The following is a 9,136-nucleotide window of genomic DNA, read 5'->3' on the forward strand; positions in this document are numbered from 1 at the left end:
GTGAGCCGAAGAAAATTACAGTTTTTAGGGGCTCTGACGAGGGGTTTTGTTAGGGAGCCCCCCCCCCCAGTTTACTTAATATAGATCACGCCGGCGTTGTGGGGGGTTGTAACCCTCCACATTTTACTGTAAACTTAACTTTTTCCCTAAAAACAGTAAGATATGGGGGGTTACAACCCCCCAAACCCCCCACAACACGGCGCGATCTCTATTAAGTAAAGTGGGGGGGTTCCACCCCCACGCCCCCCCCCCCCGTCGGAGCCCTAAAAACAGTAATTTTCTGCGGTGCGCGCCTCCACGCTGCGCTCAATTGTCTGTGCGCGTCTTTGTCCCGGCGCGCTTTTGACCTGACACCTAAGAATATAACTCATCCGCAAATAAAACTCACAGGAGCGAGCAACCTTGGAGGCTTTGGTTATGCCTGAGGAGGTGTATGCAGTGATTGTACAGAGCCCTCTGATGAAGGCTTCAGGGGAAGATGGGTTTCGGAATGAGTTCTAAAAGATATTGGGAGCGGGTATAGTGCAGCCGTTAGCGCAAGCATTTAATGTTATGATACAGGCGGAGGCATTGCCCGAGCATTTGAATATAGCCCGTATTTTGGTTCTTCCTAAGCCAGGGAGGGACTCTACGGTGCCGGAGGTTTACTGACCTATCTCCTTGTTAAATGCGGAGGTTAAATTATTAGCAAAAATCATGGCCAATAGATTGGCAAGGGTCTTACCCCGCATTTTGCATGAGGTACAAGTTGGATTTGTGAAAGGACGGTCGATCGCTTGGAGTATGCGTAAATTATTGCTATCTTTGGAAATGCGAGCTCACCAGCAACAATGGTCGATATTGGTGAGTTTTGATGCGGAAAAGGCTTTCGACCGGGTCCAATGGGATTTTTTGTTTGATACTAGAGAATGACACGGGGAAAAATTCTGTCCCCGTCACCGTCCCGTCCCTGGACCACCATCCTCTGCACCGCCCCGTCTCCGCTGGTCCTTTCACCGCCCCGTCCCTGTCTCTGCCGTTCCCTTCACCGCCCCATCACCGCTGTCTCTTCTACCGCCCCGTCACCGTCCCCGTCTTCAGCGTCTTCTCCTCTCCATCCCCCCATCCCCAGCACCCTTCACGCGGTCCAGCAGCTCCCTCCCACCGGCCAGCCATGCATTTCCCTCCCTCCCTGCTTTTCCCTTACCTTTTCTTCTTGAAACTGGCGATTTCTATAAGGCTACGAGCTGTATTACAGCCGGAGCCTTGAAGTCACATTGGGTTGCCTGCTAGAAAAGTCTCCTCTAATGCAACCGGAAACAGGAAGTTGTGTCAGAGGAGACTTTTTCCAGCAGGCAACGCGACACGACTTCAAGGCTCCGGCTGTAATATAGAAATCGCCAGTTTCAAGAAGAAAAGGTAAGGGAAAAGGAGGGAGGGAGATGCATGGACGGCCAGCGGGAGAGAGTGGGCTGCCGGATCGAACCCTCGTTCACCGCGTGTTCACTACTTGTTCACCGCCCCGTGCCACCATTCACCGCTCCACGGGACGGTGAATGGCCTTGTCCCCGAACTCGCGGTGACCTTTTTTTTGGGTCACCGTTTTGGCGGGTTACCCACGGCTAGCCGCGGCTAACAACCACCGTGTCATTCTCTATTTGATACGTTGGAAGCGTATGGATTTGGTGTTTTTTTATCTCGGCAGTGTGTGCACTTTATGCGTTGCCGCAGGCTCGTATTTTGGTAAACGGTTTGGAGTATGGTCTTTTTCCCATTCTCTGTGGGACACGACAGGGATGTCATATGTCGCCGTTCCTTTTTGCCTTCACTCTTGACCCCTTGATTAGGGATGTATATGCGATGCCTACAGTGGGAGGGTTTCAGGTGGGGATCCATCAGTTTACGCTGGCGGCTTATGCTGATGACTTATTGGTGCATATAGTGGACCCTAAACGTTTGCTGCCAGTCTTATTGAACCTTTTGAGAGAATATGGTGATTATGCCGATCTGAGGCTTAATTTGTCCAAGTCGGAAGTGCTGGCTTCCTCGGTGGATATTCAGGAGGGGTGGGGGACTCCGTTTCTTTTAAGGTGGGCTAAAGGGGCTTTTCTTTATCTTGGGGTGTGGATAGCAATGGATGTCAATGGCTTGTATAAATTGAATGTCCCGCGTTTGATGCAGACTACGCGTAATTGATTGGAGAGTTGGCACTCGTTGCTCCTCTCGTTGTTAGGGAGGAATCAGTTGATTCGGATGATGATTTTGCCGAGATGGCTTTATTTGTTTCAGACTCTCCCACTGCGTCTTCTTAGGAGGGATTTGCAGAAAGTGCAAAGATTATTTTCTAAGTTCATAAGGGCACGCAAAAAAGCTAAGTTGTCGTTGGTGTGCTTGCAGGGAGGGTGGGGGGCGGGGGGGGGGTTTAAGATTGCCCGACATGCAACGTTATAATTATGCTTGCCTATTACGGCATTTAGGGGATTGGATGTTGGGGTCTTGTAAGTTTACTCCAGTGCAGATGGAGCGGGCTTATTATGCGCCGGCTCACTTATTTTCGTTGTTGCATTTATCACGTGGACAGCTACCGGTGCATTTGCATTCCAGCTTGTTGGCGAAATCTTTGCAGGAGGCTTGGATCTGGCTGGTGCGTCACTTGGATGGTGATTCGGTGGTCACTGACCAGATCCCACTGTGGGGCCATGCTCCTTTTTCTCTGGGGAATGATAATGTGGCTTTTGCTAATTGGGAAGGGAGGGGGTTTGGAAGTTGGAGCATGTGATAACACCAGAGGGTGATTTGATAGGGTATGATACGTTGCGGGGTCGGGTGGGGGATAAATGGGGCAATAGATTTGCCTACTGTCAGTTGAAACATTTTTGGGCGACTTTAGATCACGACCACTTGGGCACCCATATGGGCACTAGATTGCGGGATTTTTTCGATATGGAATCTGGGGAGGAACTTTCGGTTTCCACGATTTCCAAACGATTGGAGCGGGTAGAACCCTGTAAAGAGTTGGATAGTTATAGAGGGGTTTTTCTAGTGGAGGGAGTGTAAGCTCAAGAATAATGCTGGGTTGTAGCTTTTAAGCCTTTTCTTTTTAATTTTCAGCAATTTCCTCCCTGTAATTTCTTTATTCCCCTCTTCTTATAATTAAGGTCTAAGGAAGAGTTAAGTTTCATAATAATTTTTACTTTAAATGTTAAAATGACAAATGTTCTTTTTTTCTTTTTGGAACACAACTCTATATTTCTGTACCAAGTAGTATATATTTGTAAAGTATATTAAATTGAATAAAAATAAAATTATAAATAAAAAAAAGAAAGCATGGGATAGGCATGTGGGATCTCTTAGAGGAAGAGATAATGATTACTGCAGATGGGCAGACTGGATGGGCCATTTGGCCTTTACCTGCCATCATGTTTCTGTGTTTCTAAGGGATCTCCCAAGGACTTATTTATCTATAGATAAAGGCATCAAAATCAGTAAAGGTTCATAAATAAGGAAAAAAGCCATTCTTACTTGGTGAAAGGAAACTGGAGAAACCTCAAAGAAGGTCAGAGAATTCCATGACGGGACTAATGACTTCACAATCTCCTGTGGCTGGAAATGTTCTGCATAAAGAGAGAACAACCTAGTCTGTAACATTTAGGGACCCTTTTACTAAATCAGGGGTGCCCACACTTTTTGGGCTTGCGAATTACTTTTAAAATGACCAAGTCAAAATGATCTACCAACAATAAAATTTTAAAAAAACACAACGCACACTGTACGCATAGAAAATGTTAATTATCATTCCTATTCCAGGGTTTTTCAAAGAGGTCAAAGCAGATGACTCTATGCACTATCACCTCAGTAACAACCATACAAAAATAGACAAATATACCCTCCTCCCTTTTTACTAAACCACGATGCAGTTTTTAGAGCGCAAGGAGCTGCGCTGAATGCCCAGCGCTGCTCTCAACGCTCATAGGCTCCCTGCGCTAAAAAACTCTATTGCGGTTTAGTAAAAGGGGACCTTAGTGTAAAATATAGACAGCAGATATAAATTCAGACACATTTTGATCACTAAATTTAAAATAAAATCAATTTTCCTACCTTGTCTGGTGATTTCATGAGTCTCTGGTTGCACTTTCTTCTTCTGACTGTGCATCCAATCTTTCTTCCCTTTTAGCCTGTATGCTTCCTCTCCTCCACACCTCATTCCCTCCCCCAACTTTTCCTTCCTCTCTCCCTGCCCTTTCTTTCTCTCTGCCTCCCTTTCCTTTTTTTCTGTTTCTCTTCTTTCCTTCTGTCTCCCTGCCTGCCCTTTTTCTTTCTTTCTCCCTGCCCTCCCCCAAGACACTGCCACTGCCATTGGGGACCAGGACCCAAACCGCCACCAATAACAGGCCCGAAAGCCGACGCCAATAACACGCCCAAAAGCCGCCGCCGCCCCAACCTCTCCCTGCTTCGGCCGACCAGCATCGCGAGGAGCTGTTGGGGGAAATGCTGCCGGGTCCTGCCTTCGCGGAAACAGAAAGTAGGCAGGACCCGGAAGCAAGAAGAGGAAATGCTTCACTAACATGTCTCCCGCCTTAGCCCGTAGCGAACGCTTGCTTCAGGGCTCTCAACATGTGCGTGCCGGCTTCCCTTCCCCCTCCCCCCCCCGGACATAACTTCCGGTTTCGGAGGGAAGAGAAGGGAAGCCGGCACGCACACATTAGAGCCACGGAGCATAAGTTCGCTACGGGCTGAAATCTCCAAGCCGGATTTTTTTGTGCTTATTTTAATGTTCAGCAGCGGCGGCAGCAGCAGATGACAGCTGGGCGGACCGCCCAGCTAAAAGGCCCTAGAGAGAACACTGGAGAGGAAGGCTGATCGGCCCGGTAGATCAGGACGGCAACACGAGTCCATCACGGAGCCCGGGATGGGCTCCGCGATCGACTCGCGTTGCCTTCCTGAGCTACTGGTCGATCGCGATCGACGTGTTGGGCACCCCTGTACTAAATTGTGCTAAAAAGTGGCATGCACTATGACTATGACTAGTGCATGGGCTTCACATTCACTAAGACCATTTCTAGAATGGTTCTAAACATATTGCCTCTCTCTCTCTCTCTATACCTGCATTTTACATTCCCAGAAGCAAATTTTCAGTTTTACAAGCAAGTACAGAAAAAAATGATGTTTCGATTTTTTTCACTATTACTTATACAGAAAAAAGCATATGGTGGGGGAGGAGGAACAAAATGTGAACAGAAAAACAGAGATAAAGCAAAACACTCATTTTTTTTACCCTTGTTTTCTTCCTTGGTGATGTCTGTTACACAACTTCCTACTTCCACCTTCCACAAGATGACAAGAGGGCAAAGCTGGCCATTTCAGGATACTCTCACAATCCCAGTGCTGGAGGGACATCTCTGAACAGGAACACCCTCAATGCTACTTGGCTGACAGGTAACACCAAACTGGTATCTGCCATATTCCCTGCCTCAATAGATCTCAGTACAACACCTTTATGGCAAACTGAGACCCAACTGCCCCTGGCAGCAATATCTAAAACTAGGGTTACCAGATTTCCTTTTTAGAAAAAGAGGAAAGGTGGCCCTGCCCTTTTCTGCCCCCTTATAGACCTTGTGTCTCCTTCCCCGAGTTCCAGGATGTGTCTTGAGGGCCTCTGCACATGAGCGGACATTAAAATGACATCAAGCTCATGCGTGTGATGTCATTATATCAACATCAGCACATGTGTAGAGGCCCTCCAGACTCAGCCCCGAGCTTGGTACCTTCCAAAACCCAGACAAACTGTCAACAAATATCTTCTACTTGAGGCTATGACACCAATAACTCTTCACGACATTCATTCCTACCAGAACACCTGGCCTTGGTCACACGTGCAAAACACAGATAATCTCCTATTTGGAAGTTGTCTAATTCCCTGCTAATGAATGACGCTACTAAACAAAGATTAACTAAATTTATAGAGGAATTCTTTTTATTCAACATGACTGAATCAATGGATGCACTAACTATATGGGAGGCTTTTAAAGTCTCTCTTAGAGGTGAGTTAATTTCTATTCAAGCATATGAAACAAAACAACAAAAGCAGGAACTTCTTAACATTGAATCTCAAATTATAATTCAAGAACGACTCTTCTTTGCTTCTAATGATAAAACTCTTCTACCCGAAATATACAAATTGAAATATGCATACAATAAGTTAGTTAGCCTTGCTGCACAGCAAGATATCTTTTTTACTTCTACCAAATATTACGTAGAAATGAATAAAAGCAGTAAAATGCTGGCTAATTACCTTAAGAGAAAAAGAGTTAAAGTACAGATCCCGACGATAAAAACCTCTACTGGACAACTTCTTTCTTCTCATTCTTTTATTTCGGCGGCTTTTCATTCTTTCTACTCTCAACTCTATTCCTCAGATACCCCTGATCAATCGGATATTATTAATCAATTTTTGACTTCTTTGAACTCTACTAAACTTACCGTATCGGATTGTGAATCTCTACAAAGATCATTTGACGTTTCTGAAATAGTGCTATCTATAAAACATCTCTCTTCTGGGAAATCACCTGGCCTAGATGGGCTTACAGTAGAGTTCTACAAAACCTACAACAAAAACTATCCCCTATACTCACGTCTCTATTTAATTCTCTTAATCCCCAGAGGATCTCCAACAGTCACTTTTTAGATGCTGTTATCACAGTTATCCCTAAACCCAACAAAGACCCCCAGCAAATCCCCAATTATAGACCTATATCGCTTTTAAATGTTGACTACAAAATCTTTGCAACAATCCTCTCTTCTAGGCTGCAACATCATATTAATAAAATTATTTCCCCACATCAGGTTGGTTTTATGCCAGGCAGACTCATTACTGATAATTCTCGCCTGTTTTTTCATTTAAATTCCATCGCTAACTCTTCTCATGAACCTTGTATAGCTCTTTCTTTAGATGCTGAAAAAGCATTTGATAGAGTAGAATGGTCTCACTTATTTCAAACAATGCAATGGTTTGGTTTTCCTCCTAAATTCTTAGAATATGTTAAAATCCTTTATTCTAATCCTAGAGCCTCTGTTATTACAAATAACATACTGTCGCCTTTTTTTACCCTACAGCGAGGTACTCGTCAAGGATGTCCCCCTCTCTCCATATCTTTTCAATTTGGCCCTCGAACCCCTTCTTTTAGCCATTAACTCTCATAAAGATATCTCCGGTATCCTGCTTAATAAAACAGAATATAAACTTTCAGCATATGCTGATGATGTCTTACTATATCTCACCCAACCAGACAAATCCCTACCTGCTCTCTTTAATCTAATTCAGGTCTTCTCTTCATTTTCTGGTTACAAAATCAATAAGCAGAAGACGGAAGTACTACCTTTTAACAAGTATTCACGTCCTGAATTGATCCAATCATTTGACTTCTTTGGTCTCCGTCACATATAAAATATTTGGGAATTAACCTCTATACATCCCTTCCTGCTACTATTAAACATAATAGTGATAATCTCATAGCTATTCTTAAATCATTAATACAATCTTGGCATCCCCTTCACCTTTCCTGGTGGGGTAGGATAGAGACAATCAAGATGGTAGTAGCACCTAAAGTTAACTTCGTACTCAGCATGATCCCCCACATAGTCTCGCCTCACTTTTACAAACTGATTGATAAACACATAAATACCTTTATATGGAATAACAAACCGCCTAAAAATAGCTCTTAAAAAACTTAAAGCTCCAAAGACCAAAGCAGGGGTTTTTCTTCCAGATTTTCTAACTTATCATAAGGCATTTATAGTACAACAGACCACCCACTGGTTTTCCACCTCGAATGCTACGTCCCCCTATGGCTCCAACTTGAACGTGCTCTCTACCCCGGCATATCTGACGTTGGCCCCGCTATTAACTTCTGATGCTTTACTTTCATCTGTAAACTCCATCGTATCCCAATCTGTTACCTGTCTCCTTGAATTCGATGAGTTGTTAGAAATACCTGTCAGAACTTCAGCATATATCTCCATTTGGTATAACTCGTCTTTTCTAATAAATAAAAAACCAATAATCTGGCCTCAATGGTCCAGACTTGGGATACAATACTTGATAGACATCTGTACCCCCTCTCTACAACTTTTGACCTTCTCGGAGTTGCAAGCCAAATTCGCCCTTCCGGCCTCATCGTTCTATCAATGGCTTCAACTCACCTCCATGATAAAAAAATCTAAAGTCTTACAGCTAAAAATCTTAAGAACCCCTACTATATTTACGCTGTTTCCCAAACTCCTAGTAATAGGCCATGTTGCTTCACATCTCTATAAAATACTTCTGAACTCCCGAACTGACGTTCATATCCCCATACAAAACTCTTGAGAATTAGATTTAAATTGCCATCTACAAGATAAACAATGGGAAGTTTTTTGGTCTAAAACTATCCGAACTATTCCATCTGCCAACTCTATGCAATCCATGTTCTTTCTACATCACAAAGCCACTTGGACGCCTCAAAAACTACACGTCTCAGGTCTGCTGCCTACTAACAAATGCTGGAACTGTAAATTGCATCCAGGTACTTTACTGCATATGCTTGTGGAATGCCCCTGCTTACAAAACTTTTGGACGGATGTCTGGTCAATTATTCAAAAAATTTTTAATTTTACTTTCAATTTTTCTCCTATAGTGGTCATATTGAAATTTGAGACTCCTTTGCTCGACTTAACTGGACCACATTATGCCTTATTTAACACGCTTCTCATTGTCGCTCTGCGACTCATATTATCTAACTGGAAATCGTTTGATTCCTTAAACGTGCACTTTTGGTACCAATCTGTCCTACTACAACACAAGCGTGAAATGCTGATCTCTGCTGCTATTCCCCTGAACGCTAAAGTCCAAATTAAATGGGCTATTTCACCGAATACCTGAATTCTCTCTAATGCCTTACCGCTCATAAGTTAATGCCTAATGTCTTTTATATCTCTCTTTCCAACTTCTTCCTCTCTCTCTTTCTGGCCTCTGGGGGACTCTCTTCTTCTCTTTCTCACCCCTTGTGCTTTCTTACTTACCTTTCGCCCTCCGTCATCACCCTTCTTTTTCTTTCTTTTCCCTCTTCTCTCCTGACTTTTTTTTCTTTCCTTGAATATCTTCCCGCTACTTATCACAACA

The 9,136-nt window shown here is 43.9% G+C and overlaps 1 protein-coding gene across 1 annotated transcript in view; it reads right to left on the reverse strand.

Annotated features, from left to right (window-relative positions):
- OGFOD1 (2-oxoglutarate and iron dependent oxygenase domain containing 1) overlaps positions 1-9,136 on the reverse strand; it is a 756,310-nt gene that overhangs the window by 338,461 nt on the left and 408,713 nt on the right. The window lies entirely within an intron of this gene.

This window comes from Geotrypetes seraphini, chromosome 4, assembly GCF_902459505.1.
Source record: "Geotrypetes seraphini chromosome 4, aGeoSer1.1, whole genome shotgun sequence".
NCBI lineage: Eukaryota > Metazoa > Chordata > Amphibia > Gymnophiona > Dermophiidae > Geotrypetes > Geotrypetes seraphini.